The 24,516-nt window shown below is 41.2% G+C and overlaps 1 protein-coding gene across 4 annotated transcripts in view; it reads right to left on the bottom strand.

Moving 5' to 3' along the window:
- The window catches only part of AFF2 (ALF transcription elongation factor 2), a 743,921-nt gene that overhangs the window by 284,127 nt on the left and 435,278 nt on the right, over positions 1 to 24,516 (bottom strand). The gene's annotated exons all lie outside the window — the stretch shown is intronic.

The raw sequence follows: 24,516 nt of genomic DNA, 5'->3' as shown, positions 1-24,516 counted from the left end.
ATTTGGGCAAATTAATGTAGTTTGTTCCTTTTACAAAGCTAACATTACCAAAGCAGCCTAGACACTGGAGTGAACACGGCTCTTTGAGTTATGATTCTAGTTTTTTGAAAAGTCTTTCCAAAACAGGGTTTTAAGAATGTCTGACATTCAGAGGCTGCAATAATGTTCTATGTGCATCCAGTGTAAGGAACAGAGATATTAAAATGTTTGCCAAGACCCAATGGTACAAAGAATTCTGTCTTTGGAAGTGTGCAATTTATGTGGTTTTTCTATAACCACAAGAGGTTTTTTCCCCCTTGTCCTTGGGGAGATGGGCTGAATTTGTAGACGTTACTAAGACGGAGCTTCATAGAACACACAGAATTGTTTGTTCACAGAGATAGAAGTACAAATTAATCACTGGCATATGGCAAGTGGAACATGACATTTGCTAGCATAGTGTGTATTATAAAAAGGAAAACCTTGTTTAGTTTCACAATTTCGACTAATGATGCCTCTGTAACCATTCAATTCCTACAGTTACTGAGAAAGCTTTTTGAAAGTAAAAATGTTAAATATTTACTTCTAAATAACAAAAGGCAACTAAGAATTCTGGGATAATGCAAATAATAATAACTTTATTAATAACAACGATAATTATTATTATAATTATTAATTCTAGCCTGTTAACCTAAAGACAACCTTTCATTTTCCTGACATATTTCCTATAGTTAATAAATGTATTCCCTGTAATATGACAGCTTTTTTAAGAACTCTAGATTATATTGTTACACTATTATTCCTCCTAGAAATGTATGAATAAATTGACAAATGGGTGTGAGTTGTTTCGATACACAATCTAACAGTATGGTGAAATACGTCTCCGATGAGGAGAATGGTAAGATTCCGATCTCAATGCATTTATAGACTCCTAGGAACAGCTCAATTAAGAGCTCTACAAAAAATGGGCTCCAGGATTGAACTTAAAAGGTTAACACAGGTATTTACTAAAAAGACTGGTCAGAATATTTAGTGCTTTCTCTTGGAAAGGTACACTGAAAAATAAAAACTTCACATTGCTCTTAAAGCTTCATGTGCACTACCCCTGTGAAGCTTGTCAATTTAAAAACTCAATCTTCCATGTTGTAGACGTCTCCTTCCTTAGTTTACAATACCCGATTTGGCACTGTTAAACAACCGTCGATCTGTAGGTATCAGTGGTTGTATAATTACCTGCCTACACAGGCAGCCGCACTTAAGAGCACTGAATAATCTGTAATGTATTTCATTGCAGCGTAAGACCTGTTTACACAGGATGATGCACTGCCAAGAATGATGAACTTTTGTGAAAACCAATAAATCATTTCACCTAAAGAATGAGCGTTTTGCTTGTTCTTCAAGTGATCGACACCCAGTTTAGACTGCAAGATTATCGTAAGCTAACATTCTTGGAAATAATCGTTTACAATAATCTTGTAGTGTAAATGGACCCATAGTCACTAACAGGCAGTTGTCATTATTGACAATTTACAAAACAATGGAGCTTTAGTCCAGTCACCAGTCTGTCTCTGGGAGCAGCTAGCTCACATTTCTCTTTTCACAGAGGCAGTTTGCTTCAATTAGTGCTGATGCTGCTGTGATTACATGACTTTATAGTCAAACATCTGTCAATTTCTTGTTTGGATATTCAGATTATTCTGAGTCTTTATGCCTGTCTATTTATCCATCTTTCCATCTGTCTATGCATCTAAAATATATAGAAAGCAGATAGCGCTCCAAATAACGTATACTATATTCCACGGTGCGGATGCTCCTATTTTTATTGCGGCATTTAAAATGTTATCACTTTTGGGGGATTCCAATATACAAGACCCCAAAAGTCATTTCAAAACTGCATAGGTCCCTAAAAAAATAATCCAACAAAAAGAAAAAAAGGTGGCACTCACCATCCAGTTAAAACAGTCCTTTATTTAATTCATAAAATGGGTACAGCAGGAGAGGACTGGAAACCTTCTGTGGACGACGGCCGTTTCATGCTGACTGCACTTCAATGGGTTGTGGCATGGCTAAGGGTTGTATAGTTGATGGGAGGTATGTGTCTCAGAGACGGCTTGTCCCTTTAATATAGTGTAAGCCCATTTAATATCACAATATTCCTAATGTTTTGCAAGGACTTGTGGTGAGGTCACAATCACGTGACCAGTCAGCTGCTGCGTTTGTGGGTGTGGCTATACCCTTATAATGTAGACTGCTCCTGAAACAGGGAGTTGTATGTGGGGAGGAATAAGCCTCCCGTGTGTGCTGAGGCTCCAGGTCTGAGCCTGAAGTAACGGACATCTGTGTTCTCTTTTGCCTAAGCTAAAGGCTATTTCTTTTGTGATGTGCTGCTTTATGGGTTTATGATGCAAATAAACCTCATGAACTTTAAAGAACCTGCCTCATGATTGTCTCTCGCTGCACTTGAGTGAGTAGAATCCCTATAATTGGTGCTTGAAGTGCAGGCATCATTCCCAGTAAAGACTTGAGACAGTTGCTGCATGTCCTGGGTAAAGTTTTCAGTGAGGCAGCAAGCCTTACCTGGAATAATGAAGGACCTGCTGAAACACCTGGACCAGTCCCAGGCACAGCAACAGGAGACCAACAGGCTGTTGTTACAGCATATCCAGCAGAGCCAGCAGGAGCAACGGCAGCAGTTCCAGCAGAGCCAGCAGGAGCAACAGCAGCAATTCCAGCAGAGCCAGCAGGAGAAAAGGCAGCAGATGCAGCTTCTGGCAACCGCCATCCAGGAGGGCAGGATGAACGCCCCAACCCCAGGTCTGGTTGATGCCACCCACGTCGGGAAGGCGGTAAGACGCGCATTACAAGAAATGACCCCTGAGGATGATGTTGAGGCCTTCCTGATGGTATTTGAGAGGGTGACTGAGGGAAAAACTTCAGCCAGAGTAGTGGCCAGAGGTACTGGCCCCATACCTGATGGTGGAGCTCCAGAAGGCGTACTATGACTTGACTGTACAAGACTCCAAGGAGTATCTCAAACTAAAAATGGAAATTCTCGCACGTTTGGGGGTGACAATGACTATCAGGGTACAGCGATTTCACCGCTGGGCCCATCACCGGGACAAACCACCACGCTCAAAAATTTTCGACCTGTTGCACCTGGTCCAGAAATGGCTGCAGCCAGAGTCGTCTTCCCCTGCACAGATGGTAGAGCGAGTGGAGATTGATAGGTTTGTGCATTCCCTGCCAAGACCCCTACAGACTTGCCCAGGGTGATCCTCAGAATGCCGATGAACTGGTCGGACTGGTCGAGAGATACCAGGGGATGGAAGGCTCCTTCCTTGGGGAAGCAGCCCATTGGGTATTGGGGGTCCCAACACAGGGCAGAGTCTGAAAAAAGGAGGGGGCGTCCAAGGTCAAAAGGGGTGGGGGAGGCGGTGCCCAAGTTCCCCATGTGTGATATTATTTGTTAGAGATGCCATGGGCCAGGACATATAGCTGCCCGTTGTTCCAGACCACCGAGCAGATGGACTGTAGCATGGGACGCCGTAGTTCCTACTATGCATATCCAGCTTGCAGTGTGAACTCGCCACCTAACGAGGGACCACAAGCGTATCCCGAGTAGGTGAACGGTCGAGCAGTAATGGCGCTGCTAGACTCCGGGAACTTGGTGACCCTTGTACGGGCCAGTTTTCCTCTCAACCTACTCCCGGGTAAAAAGGTTGGAATTTGGTGCATACATGGTGATGCAAAAGACTACCCTATGGCCAGGGTGAACATTGAAACGGTGCATGGCATTGAGTCCCATGAAGTTGGCGTCATTCGGGACATGTTGCATCCTATAATTATAGACCGGGATTTCTGTCTGTTTTGGGATCTGTGGGGTAAGGGTTCTGAGATTGCTAACAAGAGTAGGGAACCAATGAACCCTAATAAGGTATCACAACCATCAGAGGTAGATAGGTTTCCTTTATGTGTCCTTGTGGGGGATGAGGAGGAAGGGTCCCCTGTATCTGACATTCTGGAGTTAGGGGTGGCCAGTGAGAATTTTGGGACTGCCCAACATAGGGACCCAACACTGAGAGAAGCCTTCAACAATGTCACCATCATTAATGGGGTTGCACAAGAGCCGGGAGCGGACACAAGGTTACCCTATTTTATGATGAGTGGGGAGTTGTTATACCGGGTCACGAAAATAATGGAGGAGTTAGTAGAACAGTTAAAAGTACCAGGCCCCTATAGACGGAAAGTGTTGGACTTGGCCCATTCACACATCTTGGGGGGACACCTGGGGGTGGAAAAAATGCAAGAACGGGTTATGCAGAGGTTCTATTGGCCTGGATGTCACCGGGAGATAGGAAACTATTGCAGGTCCTGCCTGATATGTCAGTTAACTGCCCCCCATATCTCACTTCCGGAACCCCCTTGTGCTATTGCCCATTATTGTGGTGCCATTTGAGAGAATTGCCATGGACTTGGTCGGTATTAGTTAAATCAGCCCAGGGTCATCAGTATATATTAGTCATCCTGGACTATGTGCCACACGCTATCCTGAGGCAATTCCCCTGTGAAACTCCTCCGCGAAGAGTATAGCCCGTGAGCTGGTCCATGTGTTTTCCCAGACGGGTTTGCCGAAGGAGATCCTGACTGACCAGGGAACACCTTTCATGAGCAAGGTGATGAGGGAGTTGTGCAAGGTTCTGCAGATCTCTCAGTTGAGGACATCAGTGTACCATCTGCAGTCAGATGGCCTTGTTGAGAGATTTAACAAAACACTAAAGAGCATGTTAAGAAAAGCCATAGAGAAAGACGGTAGAGACTGGGATTGTCTTTTAAAGTATCTGCTGTTGTCTATCCGTGACATTCCCCAGGCTTCCACGGGGTTCTCGCCCTTCGAGATTCTGTATGGCCGACATCCGCGAGGTTTCCTAGATATAGCCAAGGAAACCTGTGAAGCCGAAGTCACGCCCCACAGAAGCGTCATTGAGCATGTGGCCCTGATGCAGCAGAGGATTGCGAAGGTGATGCCCATTGTTAAAGAAGATCTCCGCCAGGCACAAGAAGCTCAGGCCAGGGTCTACAACCGGTCAGCAAGAGTGAGGCAGTTCAGTCCAGGAGACAGAGTTCTCGTGCTAATTCCAACAGTAGAGAATAAGTTCTTGGACAAGTGGCAAGGGCCGTATGAGGTGGTGGAGAAGCTTGGTGAGGTAAATTATAAAATTCGCCAACCCGGAAGACGGAAACCATACCAGGTTTACCATGTCAACCTCCTCAAGCCGTGGCAAGATAGAGAGCCAGTGGTAACTCCGTGTTTACTGGGCAACCTAGAAGGTGAGGTTGGAGCGGTTACCATAGCGGAAACGCTATAGAAGGCCCAGAAACAACAGTGCCAGGAGTTTCTCCAGAGAAACCAAGAACTGTTTTCAGAATTGCCGGGATGCACGAAGGTCTTCGAGCACAAAGTTCTGACCGAGCCACATGTGCGGGTAAAAGTGAAGCTTTATCGAATTCCTGAGGCCCGTCGAGAAGTAATCTCCAAGGATGTGCAGCTTATTTTGAAGCTAAGAGTCATTGAGGAATCCAAGAGCAGCTAGTCGAGCCCAATTGTCCTGGTCCCAAAACCTGATGGTGAATGGAGGTTCTGCAATGATTACCGGAAGCTGAATGAGGTCTCCAAGTTCGATGCAGAGCCCATGCCATGCATTGATGAGCTCATCGAGAGACTTGGACCTGCCAGGTACATAACCACCTTGGATTTGACAAAGGGATATTGGCAGATCCCCATGGCACAGGAAGCCAAGGAGAAGACTGCATTTTCTACACCAGACGGGTGCTTCCAGTATGTCCGGATGCCGATTGGCCTGCAGGGTGCTCCAGCGACCTTCCAGAGGGTTATAGATAGAATTCTTGTGCCTCATGAGCTATACACTGCTGCGTACCTGGATGATATCATCATCTTTACCCCGGACTGGGAGACTCATCTGGACAAGGTCCAAGCAGTGTTTGATGCTCTAAGGGAGGTGGGGTTTATGATAAACCCAAAGAAGTGTGCCTTGGGGAAAGAAGAAGCCAAGTACCTGGGATATGTAGTGGGGCGTGGCAAGATCAAACCCCAAATCAATAAAGTGGAGGCAATTCAAACATGGCCGAGACCTCTGTCCAAGAAGCAAGTTAAATCCTTCCTGGGGATCGTGGGATATTACAGAAGGTTCATCCCAAACTTTGCCATGATGGCTGCGCCTCTAACTGATCATCTAAAGGGGACAAAGTCAGTAATGATCAGATGGTACGAAGAGGCAGAGTCAGCCTTCCAAGAGTTGAAAGGGGCTCTGTGTAAGCAACCCGTTCTGGTGGCCCCGGATTTTAAACATGAATTTATCCTTCAGACAGATGCCTCAGATTTCAGGGTAGGTGCAGTCCTTTCCCAGGAGAAACATGGGGAGGAGCATCCTGTTCTCTACTTGAGTAGGAAGTTGTCTTCTTGTGAAAAAAATTACTCAGTTGTAGAGAAGGAGTGTTTGGCCATAAAATGGGCAGTGGATACCTTATGGTACTACGTGGTGGGACGGAAGTTTAGGCTAATATCCGACCATGCCCCACTCAGATGGATGAAATAAACAAAGGGTAAGAATGCTAGGGTCACCCGCTGGTTCTTAGCCCTGCAAGACTTCAGCTTCCATGTAGAGCATAGGGCCGGGAAGCTACATGGTAATGCCCATGCCCTCTCAAGAATCCCTTTTCTAATAGGTGAAAGTGCCAAGCCCCACGGCTTTTGGCAGAGGGGGGAGCTATGTGGCATGGCTAAGGGTTGTATAGTTGATGGGAGGTATGTGTCTCAGAGACGGCTTGTCTCTGTAATGTAGTGTAAGCCCTATTTAATATCACTATATTCCTAATGTTTTGCAAGGACCTGTGGTGAGGTCACAATCATGTGACCAGTCAGCTGCTGGGTTCGTGGGTGTGGCTATACCCTTATAATGTAGACTGCTCCTGAAACAGGGAGTTGTATGTGGAGAGGACTAAGCCCCCCACGTGTGCTGAGGCTCCAGGTCTGAGCCTGAAGTAACGGACATTTGTGTTCTCTTTTGCCTAAGCTAAAGGTTATTTCTTTTGTGACGTGCTGCTTTATGGGTTTATGATGCAAATAAACCTCATGAACTTTAAAAGAACCTGCCTCAGGATTGTCTCCCGCCGCACCTGAGCGAATAGAATCCCTACAATGTCCACAGAAGGTTTCCGCTCCTCTTCCGCTGTACCTGTTATATGGATTACATAAAGGACTGTTTTAACTGGATGGAAAGTGACACCTTTTTTCTCTTTTTGGCGGACTATATTGGATTCATCTTTTTGGTGTGTACAGTTGTCTGGTGTTCAGCTGTCACACAGGTAGATTTTCAATCACAGCTGTGATAATCACAGAAGTGTCGGCAGTACACTTCATACCCTAAAGAAATAAGTTTTGGAAATTTCCTTGAAAAAAATTTAAAATTACTGCTACATTTTTAACCTTCTAAAATGTTAACAAAATAAAACAACATTTTACAAATGGAGCTGATGTAAAACAGACATGAGGGAAATGTAATTTATTAATGTTTTTGTGTGGTGTGACTATCTAGATCAGTGTTTCTCAACTCCAGTCCTCAAGACCCACCAACAGGTCATGTTTTCAGGATTTCCTTAGTATTGCACAGGTGATGGAATTAATGCTTGAGCAGGTGTTGAAATCACCTGTGTAATGCTAAGGAAATCCTGAAAACTTGACCTGTTGGTGGGTCTTGAGGACTGGAGTTGAGAAACACTGATCTAGATGAAAGGGGTAATCATTCAAAGTTTGAAAATTGCAAATGGTTTGAAATTTTTGCCAAATTTCTGATATTTTTTTTAGAAAAAACACAAAACATATCAGCCTAAGTTTACCATTATCACAAAAGTATAATGTGTCATGAAAAAAACAATATCCAAATCAATGGGATATGTTGAAGCGTTCCAGAGTTATTACTACATAAATTGACTATGGTGAGATTTAAAAAATTTGGCTCTGTTATCATTAAATTATAACCACATTGTATCTTTTATCCTGGAACCAAGTCACAGATTTACTTCACTTTTCCTAGTATTTAATTTTAGTAAACTGTACGTCCTCCATCCATTATCCCTTGGGGAAATCTAATGTTGCACAGAACAAGATATTGTAGCAGTCAAATAAAACAACCAGGAAATAATTTCTAAAGTAATTCCAGTGAAAAATCCTCCTTTTTCTAGCTATGCGGGTTTAATTCAATCTCTCTTCAGATGAAGTCTTCACATAGTGGGTGTACTTGTCTTCTGGGAATAAAATGCCCATAAGTTCATACAGTTGATGACTATCAAAGGATTCAGTGTAACAGATGGAATCACATCAAATGACATAATCCGATAACTGGGATTACAATTCTTATTTAACCATCTTTATCAATCTACAACAAATACATGTATTGTACAATAAGCCTCATCTGTCCTAAGATATGTCTATTCACAAAGGGAAAACAAAAGAAAGTGGAACACAAAGATTGGAAGTAAAGTTGCTTTTTTGTAACAGTTAAAAATTAGGAATAACTATGCAAAATAAACTCATTTACCATTTTTTATACTGAAGCAGACATCTAAGGTGACCACGTTCTCCACCTCACAACACACATTTTTTTAACCACGAAGAGTGGTCCATGGGTCTACCCCTTTAAGGCTATGTGCACAGAGTGCATTTTTTATGCGTTTTTGTGGTGTTTTTTTTCCACATGGAAATGGGCCAAAACCGCTATGGAATCCTTATGCAAGCTAATTCAATGACAATCCTGAAGTGTTGTGCACATGATCAGTAAATTTCCTCAAGGCTTATGTGCACACAGTGCGTTACTGATGTGTTTTCGCTGTGTTTTTTCTGTGCAGAATTGGGCCAAAAACGCCATGGAATCCTTATGCAGACTAATTCAATGACAATCCTGAAGTGTTGTGCACATGATCAATAATTTTCCTTGAGTATTTGCAGTGCATTTTTTTCTGCAGCATGTCAAATTATCGTGCGTTTCTGCAGCGTCTTTCACTTCAATTGAGTAAGTCAAATATACAGTAAAAACACAGGTCTAAAAATGTTTGCGGAATTGCTGAGTTTTTGTTTTGCATTTTACCAGCTTCCTAAGGTGTTTCCCACGCTGTCATGTGTATGACAGCGTGGGAAACATCAGTACGGTGGTTCTTATCGGTGATAATGCTACCGCCGGTAAGACCATCAGACAGAGCGCTGCGGGGTCATGCTGTCAGATGTCAGCATGATCTTGCAACTGTGACTGCTACCTATGGTAATGATACCACAGACTGTCGGTCAGAGTGCTGTGGGATAATGCTGTCAGATGTCAGCGTGACCCCGCAGCTATGACTGTGACCCGCAGCTGTGACATGCGGCAAAAAAGCTTACTGCAGGTCAGCAGGCATGAGACTACTGCTCCCATCAGTCTTCAACTGCTATCACTGATAACAGTGAGAGCAGGTGCCACTGATGGGAGACATTGTCTCATCTGCCGGGGCCTGTACTCACAGTTGAAAAAAAGTTAAATAATTACATACACATTCAAATAAAAATGAAAACCACATTATACTCACCTAATGCCCAATGCCCTCGTCTCCTAGAAATAATGTAAAACAATAAACCAACATTTACTCACCTGTCCACCCTAGTCCACGTAATCCCGTGTGTTCCATGGCGATCTCATGTGTAGAACAGTCACATGACTCCACCCCAGCCACTGGTGATACAATGACAGGAGTTAATCTCTCCTGCAGTGTATCACTGAGCTGCAATGAGAGTGTTCACTGGAGTTAATCAGCTGATCAGCTTCGGTGCTCTCACTTACGGCACCGCTGCTTGAGAACTTTCTCACGCAGCAGTGGTGCCTGTTATGAATGGGTCACCGAGGAGGATGGGAGAAACAGGCTAAGCCATCAGAAAACCAGAGAGGTTGGTAACTAAGTGGATTGCAGACCCCTGATCCTATCCACACAACTAGCAGTAGCCGTGGAGCGTACCTACGATGCCCTAGACATCTCGGTACAGCCGGAGAGCTAACTAAGCCTAAAGCAAGAAAGGTGAAATCTAAACTGCCCCAGAGCAGACCCCAAAAGGAATAGATAGCCCCCGAACATATATTGTCGGTGAGACAAGATGAAACACAAACGCAGGCTGAAAAATAGACTGAGCAAACAATGGGGCCCAAACTGACTAGACAGGACAGGAAAGGAAAGACACTGTCTGCAATCACGCAAAAACCCTGAAAAATCCAACGCATCTGATGTACAAAAAACACTCAAGTCACACGACTTCGCCCCCACTATATCAGAACTCCGGTATGAACTGGGAGCAAAGCAAAAGAGACCAATATAACAGGGGACTGAACAAACTGACACAGGCTGTAACATAAGGAGCAGTGGTCCAGCACAGCCCCCAGAGGAGCAAGCTGAACCCGCACAAAGCAGAGAGAGACACAAAACCAGATCAGATGCAAAGGATTAGAAAATGAACCACTTAGCTGACAATGCAGGATCATGACAAGGAGACATCAGACCTCTGAATGCACAGGAAAGCAATCACCAGCAGGGATTGCAGGAAGTCTGCAGCCTTAAATACTCCAATCAGTAACCCCAGATATCCAATCATCATCATCATATCATCAGGTGGCAAACCTCTGTCAATCTGGCCAGCTCCACTACCTCCAGTAACCACCGGAGGGAGCAGGGGGAGCTTCAGCTCAAAAGTCTTAGCCAGGGAATTCACAACAAGTGCCGTAAGGGAGATCACCAGAGCTAATAAGCTGATGAACTCTGGGTGAACTCTCTCACTGTAGCTCACATGATGCACTGCCGGAGCGATTACCTCCTGTCAGTGTATTGCTGGCTGTATTTGAGAGCAGTCACATCAGTGACTGCTCTCAAAGTGATCATGATCGTCATGGGAGATTATAGATTACTGTCTCTGTGGACAGGTGAAGAATATTGTGGTTTATTATTTTATTTTTGTTGTTTGATGTTGGCTTTGATGGATTAGGCATTCCATAAGTATGGTTTAATTAAGATTCATTAAAGGAGTCTGTGTCATTATTTCAAATAAAGGACTTTATTCTGGGTGTGTGTTTTTATACAATATCACTATGGGGTTACTAATGGATAGGTGTCTTATAGACGCCTCTCCATTACTATCTTGTAGATTTGATGTCACCTCACAATAAAAAGGTGACATAAACCCCACAAATATGAACCCCACTTGCCATCGCTACAGGGCAAGTGGGAAGAGCGAGGCTAAGTGCCAGATTTGGCGCATCTCATTGATGCGCCTTTTCTGGGGCGGATGAGAGCTGATGTTTTTATGCTGGCAGGGGCCAATATCCATGGTCTCTTCTTAGGCTATTAATATCAGCCTGCAGCTGTCTGCCTACCTTTTGCTAGTTAGATTTTATAGGGGAACCCTATGTCAATTTTTTTCTGGGATCCTCCTGTAAACTAGCCAGTAAAATCTAAGCAAACAGCTGTAAGCTGATATTAATAGCCTAGGAATCTTTATGGTTATTGGCTCCTTCACAGATTATTAACATCAGCCCTCAGCCATCGGCTTTCCCACTGTTGGTTATTAAAATTACGTGGGAGCCCAAGCATTTTTTTTTTAATTAGCAGTTGCTGTCTGGTTACAACCTATGTACATTTGCTCTGTTAACATTCTTACATAGGCTGGTGACAATGCTTGTGTGTAGGTTTGTGTGTGTGTATGTTTATGTTTACTTAGTAATGAGGGTGTTGGGCTGACACCTTTTCATTACTAACCCTAGAGCTAGGTGTCAATGACAGCTGCTGATACCAAGCCCTAATCCTATTACCCTGATGCCACACTGCAACAGCATGATAAAGATGTTGTTGAACCAAGAAATTACATCGCAAAACTTTTTTAAAATATTTTTATTGAACTGAAAAAAGCCTTCATTGCTGTAGAAGAACACAAGCAAAAATGGATACAAAAATTCATACAAAAACGTGGAAAAAGCACGTGTTTTTTTCTGCAGCATTTTTCCTGCCAAGAGATGCAGAAATTTCTGCAAGCAAATACTCAGTCTGGGCACATAGCCAACACACCCAAAAGACTGGTACATAACCCACCAAGGAATAGTTCCTTACATTAGGCTAGAATCAAACATATACTTTTGTCAAACAGGTGCTATCCAATTTTACAAAGGATATAACTACAGTATATTATAGCTTACAGTGCTTTTAAAATATCCTTTTTTGCATATTGTGTGACATTCACATTCAGGTGAATAAGTAAAAAAACAAAAAACAACGAACAAAAAAAAACCCAGAATTGGATGGCTCTATGTCCCGACTATTTTACACTGACTTGCTGCTAAGAAGAGCTTGGGAAACCATCTTCAAATTTTTTTTTGTATGCAAGAAAATGTATGAAAATAAATTGTACTTTTTGCTGACGTGAAAAACGTTTGAATAAGGCTTTACTCCGAGAAGAACTTGAGGGTTACATGAGCTATATAAAACAGGTCAAAAGATGGGTTGGGATCACCAGCCAAGGGGCACCCAAGTAAGTGATATATTAGGGTGTAGGACAGTGGCTTGGAAACCTGGAAAGATTGTATAAACCTAAATATCAGTGTCTTAAAATTGTGGTGAATTGTAGTAGGTAATATCAATATACCGTATTTATATCCCACCAACTTGCATGTTCTCCTCATGTTTGTGTGGGTTTACTCCGGGTTATCCAGTTTCCTCCATACTCCAAAGACATACTGATAAGGAATCTGGATTGTGAGCCCCAATGGGGACAGTGATAATAACTGTAAAGTGTTATGGAAAGTAATGGTGATATGTAAGCAAGTAAAATAATTATCTATTCATAGACAGTCATCATGGAAATAAGGCCAAGCAACTCATCCAGACATGAAAAACTAGGAAATGAGGTACAGAAAAAATGCAGTAGATGCTCTGGAATGATGACTCAAAATGTGAAATATTTGGCTGTAATGGAAGGCAGTTTATTTGTCAAAAAGCTGGAGAGAAGTACAATAACGAGTGTCTGCAGGCAGCAATGAAGCATAGTTGAAGTTTCTTGCAAGTTTGCGGTTGAATTTCAGCAAATTGTGGTGGAGATTTGGTAAGGATTATTAGTGCCGTTAATACTGAGAAATACAAGCAAATATTTATCCCTCATGTAATACCATCAGAGAATCATCTGATTGTCTATAAATTTGTACTACATGAGAATTACCCCAAACATGCTACCAAAGTCATTAAGAGCTATCTTCAGAATAAAGACGAACAAGAAGTCCTGGAATTGATGATATTGCCCCCACAAAGCCCTGATCTCTACATCAAGTCTGTGTGGGATTACATAAATAAGCAGAAGGATTTCCGTAATTTTTTTCTCATCATCCACATACGTTCTTTCTAAGGCTGCAATTCCTTTTCCATTTTTGCATTGGCTCTTCATCTGTCTTTTTCTTCCTCAAGTCTTAGGCTCCTCACAGTTATGACAGACGTGACACATTTAAAATGAAAAATTTGCATTTAATGTATTCTAAAAAACACCAAGGTTAGTCAGCTCACCTGACAGGGTGTGGAATATGGAGTTCCTCATACAAATGAAGCCAGAGCAGCTGCAGCATGAACATCAGAAAGGAAGGAGGAATTCAGTCAGGATAGTTGTAAATATTTGAAAAACTTAGCTTATAAAGGGAACCTGTCAGCTATTTTGGCCGTTATAAGATGTAGCCACTGCCTTTCAGGGCTTATCTACAGCATTTTGTATAATGCTGTAGATAAGCCCCCGGTCTGACCTCCAAGATAAGAAAAATAAGTTTTATTATACTGACCCATGGGGGCGGTCCGTTGCGGTCCGATGGGTGTCGCAGGTCTGGGTCCGGTACCTCCCATCATCTTGTGACGCCGCCCTCCTGCTTGCTTCATTGCTCCCCGACATAGTGCTCCTGCGCAGGCGTACTTATCTGCCCTGTTGAGGGTAGAGCAAATTCCTGCAGTGCGCAGGCGTTGGGTCTCTCTGACCTTTCACGGCGCCTGCACACTGCACAATGCCGGAGAGCGATGAAGCAAACAGGAGGGTGGGGTGGCGTCACAAGAAGATGGGAGGCACCGAACACGGACACGCTAAACCCATCAGACCGGACCGCCCCCCCCGGGTGAGTATAATAAAACTAATTTTTCTTATCTTGCAGGTCGGATCAGGGGCTTATCTACAGCATTATAGAATGCTGTAGATAAGCCCTGAAAGGTGGTGGCTGCATTTTCTCGTGGCCAAAACAGCTGACAGGTTCGCTTTATTTATGCCATATAAAAAGGAGGTCACAGACCTACACATTTCGACGGAGTGTTTTGACCATGATTAAAACACTCCACTGAAATGCGTAGGTCTGTGGCCTCCTTTTTTGTACTGTATAATAGTCTACTGGTTCTTAAACGGAGCTTTTCATATGGCTTAATTAAAAGTGAAGTTTTAAAAATATTTACAAGCTTCCTCGCTGAATTACTCCTTCCTTTCTAATGTGTTTGAACCCTCATTGGGTCAGTCTACCAGAAATGAATTTCAGGAGCCCTCTAAACTCTAAATATATTAATACAATATCAACTAACAACTGAAAATATTGCATTTTTTTTTGCACTCAATAAATACAGCAATCTTTAAGTACTTTGAAAAAAAAACAATATTGGTATGTAACCGAATTGGGAATTACTGTTGTGTGTTTGACACAAAGATATTCAAGTCCATTCAATTGCTTCTCTAACCTTGAAATATATTTGAGTGTTTCTCGCTGTTAGTTAGTCCTGGCAAGGATAAAACATACACAAGTACAAGGGGGTAAAGAAATGCAGCGTACTGCCAATTGTATTTACATTTTTGACTGGTAATTTTTCTAAAGTTCAATTTTGGCTTCTGCAGATGGTGTAGATCCTTTGGCAAAACAGTTAACAAGCAAATACTATAAGCCAAAGCCAAATACTGCATTAATCTGTCAATTTAATAAAAATGATAAATATTTGCCATTACACAATGTAGTTTGAACAGAATTAGAGGCCATGTAATATAGAAATGTAGCTGAAGCTAACAGCTATAGTTTACTACAATATACTTGCAGTGTACCTACACTCTTTGGAGACTTTGCTATTTTGTCTTTTTTTTTCTAAAACGTTGGTCAGTCTTATCAGAAGGTAAGGGGCCATGAGAAGCCAAATAGAGTACCACTGCTTTCCTCATGCAACTGTGGTGGCCACTTTGGATACCAAAGGACTGGAACACTAGTCACACCAGAGGGAGCTGCAGGAGGTGACTAAATAGTAGGAGGCAATTAGATAAGGTGACTATATAAGGTGACAAATGTATAGTCACTTTGCCAGGATACTAAGGTCCCTTTAGAGAGGTTGTGCACTACATTTTCATTCATGACCTATGCTTTGAATAGCTCTTCAATGTCTGATTAACCAGGGTCCGACACCCGGCACCCCTGCTGATCAGCAGCTACTGGTGTCGGCGGAGGCCACTGGACGGAAGTGCACATTTGCGGAGCTGGCCATGAACTGATAAGTGTAAATTCTTATTTTAATCCACTTTATTTTGTAATTGTCTGAATATACTGTATCATGTCTCTTTTTTAACATCTCTTATATTTTTGTAAACACTGCCTATCATTTCTGGAGTAAACTTATAAATTTACTAGTTTCGTTTCTCCTTGCTCTATATCATACCACCACAACCTCCATGCTAATTACGCTACCGTGTGGGTTGGCTCCCGATATTGATTTGAATGTCAAACGAGGAGCTGGTGGCAGCACAGTGTTCTGGGGATTTGGGAGACTCTGGCAGTGACGAAGCTGAGGTTTTATGTGTGTATTACCCACTGAGAACATACATACTGCCCTCACTGCAGAATGCCCAATAGCCAGTACATGGCAAGGCAGCCTTTCTGGTGACTAATTATGCTAGATGTAGTTCCCTGACTGACCTGAAGCGGAGCGCCAGAGAGCTGCAAGTTCAAAAACCGGAACTGAAGGTGGAAACAAAAGTTGTGGGCGGTTATAGGACCCATGACCACAAATAAATAATAAGTCGTAACAATTGGTGGGATATAATAAATCCCTGACAATTGGGGGTAACCTCACCCTCTCAGTTCCTGACATGGCCATCTCCGCAAGTTAGCATTTCCAGCCAGCATTTGCCGATACCGAGGACATTCTCTTTAACTATCAAGATATAAAAGGGTTCTTTACAGTTAAAGTAGTCAAACCTTGGAATAACCCAACCAAGAGTTGATGCAACAACAGGATTTATAAAATTTGAGTGGGAAAATTTTGTTTCACTTGATCCAAGAAAATTATTTGACTGTCATTTTGATATCAGGAAGGATTTTCTTTTTCCCTACAATCACCCACATAGGCATGTTTTGCTGTCCTCTGACTCAAAAGAAAAAAATCTAGGAAACCCTAAAAGATGAGTTTCATTTTTTTCTTAATATAAATAAGGATGAAAAAAATCTGAATCTAATATGAATTCACATGATTTTTAACTGATAATTTTTTAAAAAAACACGTAAATGAAGATATCAGACATAAACCCCGTATTAAAATTCCATTAAAGCTACTAAAACATTTATTTTCTCTAAATACTTCGGAGTGTCTGTTTGCTGTTATGCAGCCAATTACTATTGTGTAAAAGTTCAGTTCTAGTTTTATGAATTGCAGATGTAACGATAATTAATCTATTTACCTCACTACAAAACAATGTGTAATCCAGAAATGTTACTGCTGCATTCAATGAAAATGAGTAACAGAACTGCGAAAACGGCAGACAGAAATGTGGTTGATGAGAACATCCAAAAAATGAATAATGATTATAGAAACTAGAAGCACGAAAGATGAATATCGTATGTTCTAACCTAGTAGATGGGTAAAGAAAAAAATATTAAACAGCTGATAGAATGAGTAATGGTCAAAATGATGGGAAAGGGTCCCTACATCAGATTTGTCTTGCAAGTTAGGCTTTAAAGGGTTATTACCAATTTTAAAAACCAACCCCTATCCAAAAGACAGGAAAAACCTTTGAGATCAATAAGGGTCCAACTGCTAGAACTCCCACTGATCCTGAGAAAGCTCTTAAAAGCACCACTCCAGCGTTTTTTTTGTTTTGTTTTCAGCGCTGCAATGGAGCTTTAAATGTAGATATAGTGAGGCTGACTCATTAAGACTGGAATGGCGCAGTCTTGATAGAAGTCAAGGTGCTAAATTCATTAAGAAGTGCACATTACTTAATAAATTTGACGCATCTTATAAATAGCATGCGTCTTTGCGTGCCACGCCAGAAACGCTGCCTCGCCCAGGACTGGAGTAACATTTCTGGTGTACAAAATGCCATTACTTTTAATAAATTTGACAGGCGGGATAGACTCACCCATGTCCCACCCTGGATCTTCCTCAGCACCGCCCATTTCAACAGCTTGATTCATACTAGACTGAAAAGACTAAAAATTGCAAAACTTTTGTGCAACTTCATGTTGCACAAAAAATGTTCAATTTTTAAAAGCTCTTATGCCACTTTTCTTGTGTTAAAGCATTAAGAAAACAGACCCAATGTGCCAAGAAGTTGGTCCAAATCAAATGATTACAAGAAGAGAAGAAAAATGAGTGGTAGTCACCATTGGTTCATTATTTTGCTTTTTTATTCTAAAGTGATACGGAAAGTCAGAGTTAGCACATACCATATATACTCATGTATAAGCTGACCTGAGTATAAGCCGACCCCCCTAATTTTGCCACAAAAAAACTGGGAAAACTTATTGACTCGAGTATAAGCCTAGGATGAAAAATGCAGCAGCTACTGGTAAATTTCAAAAATAAAAATAGATACCAATAAAAGTAAAATTAATTGAGACATCAGTAGGTTAAATGTTTTTAATATCCATATTTAATCAGGAGCCCCATATAATGCTTCATACAGTTCATGATGGCCCCATAAGATGCTCCATACAAAATACACCCCATATAATGCTGCACAAAGGTTAATAATGGCCCCATAAGATGCTCCATAGAATAATATGCCCCATATGCTGCTCCATAAAGGTTATGGCCCCATAAAATGCTCCACAGACTATGCCCCCATAAGATGCTCCATAGATTATGCCCTCATATGATGCTCCACAGATTATGCCCCATAAAATGCTCCATAGATTATGTCCCCATAAGATGCTCCATAGATTATGCCCCCATAAGATGCTCCATAGATTGTGCCCCATATGCTGCACCATAAAATGCTCCATAGATTATGCTGCATAAGATGCTCCATTTGATTATGCTCCCATAAGATGCTCCATAGATTATGCTCCATAAGATGCTCCATAGATTATACCCCCATAAAATGCTCCTTAGATTATGCCCCCATAAGCTGCTCCATAAAATGCTCCATAGATTATGCCCCCATAAGATGCTCCATAGATTATGCCCCCATAAGATGCTCCATAACATGCTCCATAGATTATGCCCCCATAAGATGCTCCACCGACTATGCTCCCATAAGGTGCTCCATATTGTAATGTGCACGTATGCGCAAAAAACGCATGCTTTTTTTAAAAAAAACGCACCAAAACCAGCAAAAATGCACACAAACACATGATACGTTTTTTTCATCCGTTTGTGTGCGCAAAAGCGCGTAGCAAAAAAATGCAAGTGTGAAAGTAGCCTAAGTGTGGTGCAGAGAACTGGATGCACCGTGGCACATAGGCAATGCTACCTGTAGGCACTGACATCTCCAATACCCTATACACATGCACAACTAGAGGGAGGGAGTCTTAATGAGTCAGTCACCAGAACACATACATCCATCTTCACACACACAACTATAAAACACTGTCTATACAAGCCTTTTATAGCAGCGTCCTTCCGGGACCTTCCTGATGGTCCAATACGAGCTGGAGAAAAACCTGAGCATGTGACCTCCGATCTCCAATAAGAGATCGTCCCACAGGCATGCTCAGTAGACTGAAAGGAGGACTTAGTCCATGGAGTAGCTCGCTGCTGACCCGCATGCGTTTCTATAGCTGGACCAGAGGTGGCAGCAGCAAACAAAGCCACAGTGCTAGTCTGAGCAGAGCGCCAGGATCGACGAGACTGCTGAGCAGCCTCCTCTGCAGCCGAAGAGGAATGGGAGACTGCCGAAAGCAAGGTTTGGGATTCCTGCTGTGCAGCGACAGGAACCCGAAGCCTAACAGTATATACGGTAAATGATAAATTCCTCATGCAGTAGTTTGAGGGTTGTTGGCTGTGGGGTTTTTTTAAGGTAGGGAGTTTGGTGTTCAGTCTATATTGTAGGATTCGAATATGTGAAGAAAAAAAATCAAACATGAAAGATCCCTAAGGCTGGAATCACACATGCTCTTTTTGATGCAGTATCAATACAGTTTCAATGTAGTTTTTTCACCAAAGCCATTAGTGGATTGAAAAGGAATAGAAAATGTGGATGTATCCCTCCTGCTGGATTTACTACTGCATTTTGCTAAAAAACTGAATGTGTGTTTCCAGCTTTAATGATGAAGTCTAATCTTAAAAGTTATGGCATGCTGTATCCAAAATATACACCTATGTCCATAAGTGTATGAGAGATATGGTCCCACAAATAGGACCAGGACCTATGTCCAGAACTAGGGGGTCTATGAACCCCCATCTTTACTGGTGCCATGACTGCGATAAGTCAAGAGACAGTAGTGTATCCTTTTATCTCTCCTTTTACTCTTATGGGAGTTCTATATACAAGTGATTTAATATGCTGAAAAAAGACAATACCATCCATAGATGTATAAAAAAAGACAAACTAGAAAACTGTCATATTTCATATTAAAAAACCCCCACAGATCCCATGATGATACCCCATCAGATTTCAGTTTTATTTCTACAGCCATGATGCCCCTTCTATACCAACCATCCAAATCAAGCCAACACACTAGCGCTGCAAACAAGTAAACGAAGACCATCAGAGACCACAAAACTTGGGCGCAGAAACAGTGACCATTTAAGGAAGAGAAGAGACCTATTTGCTATTACTGGAGTTAATATACAAAAAGCAAAATTCACATTTTCTAGCAAATGGAAAAAACACATTCTTTTTCATGCTCTCTCATTTCAAACATAGAATATATTTTTTTTACGATTTTTCAATTTTCTTTTTTCTTTCCTGTGCTACATATGAAGAAGCTGATTGTAAAACGTGTGGCATTTTTCACACTATGTGATTAGGGCTTCAACAATAGACATGTACTCTACTCTGGTTAAACCACTGGCACTGTGTAAAATATATGAAAGGACATCTGAAATGTTTGCGGTCTAAATAAAAGCGACCATCACCTTGTCTATTAAATTGTCTTCTAACACTTAATAGCTGGCGTTCTCCAGACTCTGACATGTGAGTGGCAGCCATTTTTCTCAGCGCCGGCTTCTGTGTTATTAAGATTATTGACGAACGGCTTAGGACAAAGACTGTTCCAACAATAAAATGCTATTGTGGTCGCAAAAGTGTGTGCAGACAAGAAATCTAAATGCTAACAGATTTCAGATAAACTATAGGTTTCTTTCACCATGGCCAATACTTCATGCCATGCAATCAATGGATTGCTGACAGAAGAGTGCATAAGTGGGCAAGCAATGCCAGCTAGAAAAAGGCCATATTTTCCAGCAGTAAATAACAGTTTCAACAACAAACCCAATATTTCTCTTGGTAGTTTCTTTGTTCCGTCGTATTCCTAAAATATATAAAGTTCATTTATTTACCAGGCTATTTAAAAGTGCCTTCACTCGCGACGTCTCTCGACAGCCTAATGTTAGGTTGCTAAGTTACGACTGTTTGACATCATCGCCTTCCGTGTTCTTCCATTTGACAGGTCCGCATGATTCACTAGGCTTTTTAGCTTGTTACTCACTTTTCCAGTGACGTCTGGATTATCATTGTAAATTCACATCATGTTGGCAACTTTCTAGCTGCCCTATCCCATGTCATCCTCACCACCACCCCTATAGAATCCATATAAAAATATTTTAAATCCTTTTAAGCTACTCCGCGAATGTGTAACCTAACCTCTGCGGACAGCTAACCCTTTATATTACACTTACTAGAAGAAATTTTTAGCATCTCCCTTAATGTCAGTTTCTATTTTACCGGGAAAATAATGGAGGAGCAAATAAAGGTCTCTACCTGCTAATTGTGTTACATGAAAGAGTCACATCAAATAGTGATGGGGCTGATTAAATCCATTAGCGCTTTAAACAGCACACAAAAAATGGAAATTGCACATGTAATTTCGGCTGTCAAGGGCATTTTTGTCCGTTGATATATATTTAGAGTGTGCAGGGTTATTGCATATAGTTGGCAGGACGCAAGAATAGATGACTCTGATCACACAGTTAATTGAAACTTTAATTTAAAGAACTTCCCCCACCACCCTTCGGTGATATAATAACCCTTTCAGAGCTACTAGAAAAGTATGAATGCACCAAGCATGCTCATTGGCTGGAGGAAAATAAAAAAAAAAGTGAAAAAAATTGTATTCTATAACGTGAAGTTCAAGAAGATACATTGCTTCCTACTTCATATAATCAAAGCCTATGGTGAGTCCATGGGGCAAGCACTTTACTTTTAATCTTCACTGTGTTTATTGGAAATCAGTCTTCTTGCTGCAGACCATAAAGCCCACTGGGTCAGTTAACAGGAAATGTGATATAGTAGATTCCCCGAAAAAGGTGTACATCGATTGAAAGTGATAATAATGGAACAAAGTAGTGCAAATTAAAGTACCACACATTATCTAAGGTTAACTCCTTAAAACCATATTATTGCCACGTAAGAAGACCTCTGTATTATAAATAGCACTGGACAGCGGAGCCTTGGTACAAATTTTGAAATGGAGACTATATGATTTGAGTTACACCTGAAGCACTGTTGGACAGAGACAGAAAAGGGCTCCTGTACAAAAACAATACATGGGCACTTTGTAGCCCAACAGCTCATTATAATGCACAATTTCACCTGCTTTAGATATGCTTTGATATGGGCCTCCTTACCTTTCGGGCCCCTGTGCAGCTGCACAGGTTGCAATAATATGTCCTCCCCTGACCTGGAGCCATATACTGTACCTAGTGGTAAGTATGGGTTTCAGATTTCATCCTCTGATATCAGAAAGATCTCACAGGATTGGATTCCATCTCGTCTGTATAACAAAATATTTGGTTCATACATGGAGCCATAATATGACCGTGATCATGAGCCCTTAGAGTGACGTTTCATGTGCAAACTTTATTTGCTACATGCTATCGGCATTATCAACAAACTGTAATCTATCAAACTCATTATTTTCATCATTTTAACTCTTACATTTCCATTCAAAGACTTAAATATTGCTATAATTGGACACCCCTTCTTTCCTGTAATTGCTGAGAAATTAGATATGTCTGCTACAAAACTAAGAAGCAGTGTTAGGCTATGTTCTCACAATGAGCTTTTGATGAGGTTTTAATGTTGCAGATTTTCTGCACCTATTAAGTAAAATAGGCTTCTTCCATTTTTTCGAAAATAGGCAGAGTAAAAAACTCACCAAAAAAAACTCATCATAGAAACGTAGCCTGATATTCCATATAGCCAGAAGCAGACTACATATAGACCTCTAATTACTAGACTCATTTAAAGGGAGTCTGCCAGTACAAAATGGCTGTTCAAACCAAACACAGGCGCTCGGTGCACCCTTGTATGGGTGTGCATCCTTGTATACACTTTCCCACCTACTTATTTTCCATCTAACTCTGCCCCCTTCTTCATTGACTTACAGCTTTGGTTTACAAGAGCCAGAGAAGGGCAGAGACAGATGGAAAACAAGTAGGTGGGAAGTTGCACTGAACTAATTGGCCACACCAAGGGGAACGCAGAGTTTGAATTGTTATTTTGTGTCTACAGACTCCCTTTAAATATAACAAGAGATTAATCTAATGTGTGTGCTGTTCTTTTATTACTTTTTTATGATTATGTAGAAAAATCCAATAATGTAGGTCCTGGCCTTTATGAAAAAGATATTTTAGGGCACATCTGCATGCTGCTGAAAGTTGTGACAGACAGATATTTTAAATACTACTCAATATCTATTCAAAGGATTTGGAGGTCTGTATCAGGAAAAAAGGATGTCTAAATTGCTATGAAAATATCTCCTAAAGAACCTGTCACCACTCCTGACATGTTTGGTTTATCAAATAATTGTATGTCCTCTGAAATTACAATTATTTTCTTAAAACTCTTTCTTGTGAAGTTTCTCCGATATTCTTCTTAGAATTGTATGAATAACTTGGCAAATATCGGTTAAATTATTACTGATCATTCATACTCAAGAAAACGCAATGAGATGATGTCATGTAGCGCCCAGAGAGATATTTAAGGATATGATCTATTTCCTAACTTTTATATGTTTGAAAAAAAGCTTTGGATAGCCGAAACGCGTCACAAAGTTGACTATATTCAATGACAATTTATAACATAATTTGACTGAAAACAAGTGGACTGCCAGTCGTTTTTTACTAGAGATTTATTTGGGAACACTATTCCCTGGACAAGTGCATCAGTAATCCCCAGGCGTTGTCATCACTTATTGGACAGTATCACTGTATGCAGGGACACAACCACAATAATGAACATAAATGCAGAGTAAGAATGACAGAGGAATGGGACAATCCAGAGTTGTGTGAAAACTGGTTCAGAATTTTTTGGGGAATACAATTTACTAAAGCAGATATCAAAAGAACAGACATTTTTTAATTTAATCTTAGCAGCTTAAGAAGCACTAACTTCCAAGTTTATATCCTTTCAATATACTATAATCATCATATCATATAGCACTGTGTACTTACGATTGCTCATTTTACCCTTCTAGAGAGATAATTATTTTCGGTTCCATTAGGTCTAAGCTACGACATCAACAGGCTAGTTTAATCCTTCTAAGCTCTATGTAAAAACAGGAAATTTATTTTTCCTGCATAAGTCATCATTAGAACTACAATTCTACATCAATGCAAAGTCCCTGGCAGGAGGGAGGAGAAAAGCAGCTGTGTCTGGAGTAGAAGAAAGGGTGGAGCTGGGCTGCATGGACTTCACTGTGATGTAGAATTGTCATTCTAACAATGACTCATGACGGGAAAAGAGACTTCCTGTTTCTACATAGAGCTTAAAAGGATTCAGCTAGACAGTTTTCAATCATGTGATGTCGTAGACTTAATGGAAAAAGTGAAGAATTTACTGTGAAGAAAGGCAAAAATGAGCAATTGCAAGAACACAGTGCTATATAATATTATAACTGCAATATACTAAGAGGATAAACACTTTGATGAAGTGCTTAACATTTCTAAAGTCTTAATTAACCAGTTGCATATTGGAATATCCTAGTCTTCCACTGGGTTATCATGGCGATCAGTAAAAGTGTGTCAATTGAT

The sequence above is a fragment of the Dendrobates tinctorius genome, unplaced genomic scaffold (genome assembly GCF_039654945.1).
Source record: "Dendrobates tinctorius isolate UK_male_01 unplaced genomic scaffold, ASM3965494v1 ptg000133l, whole genome shotgun sequence".
Lineage (NCBI taxonomy): Eukaryota > Metazoa > Chordata > Amphibia > Anura > Dendrobatidae > Dendrobates > Dendrobates tinctorius.
This window is presented reverse-complemented; position numbering and strand designations above follow the sequence as displayed.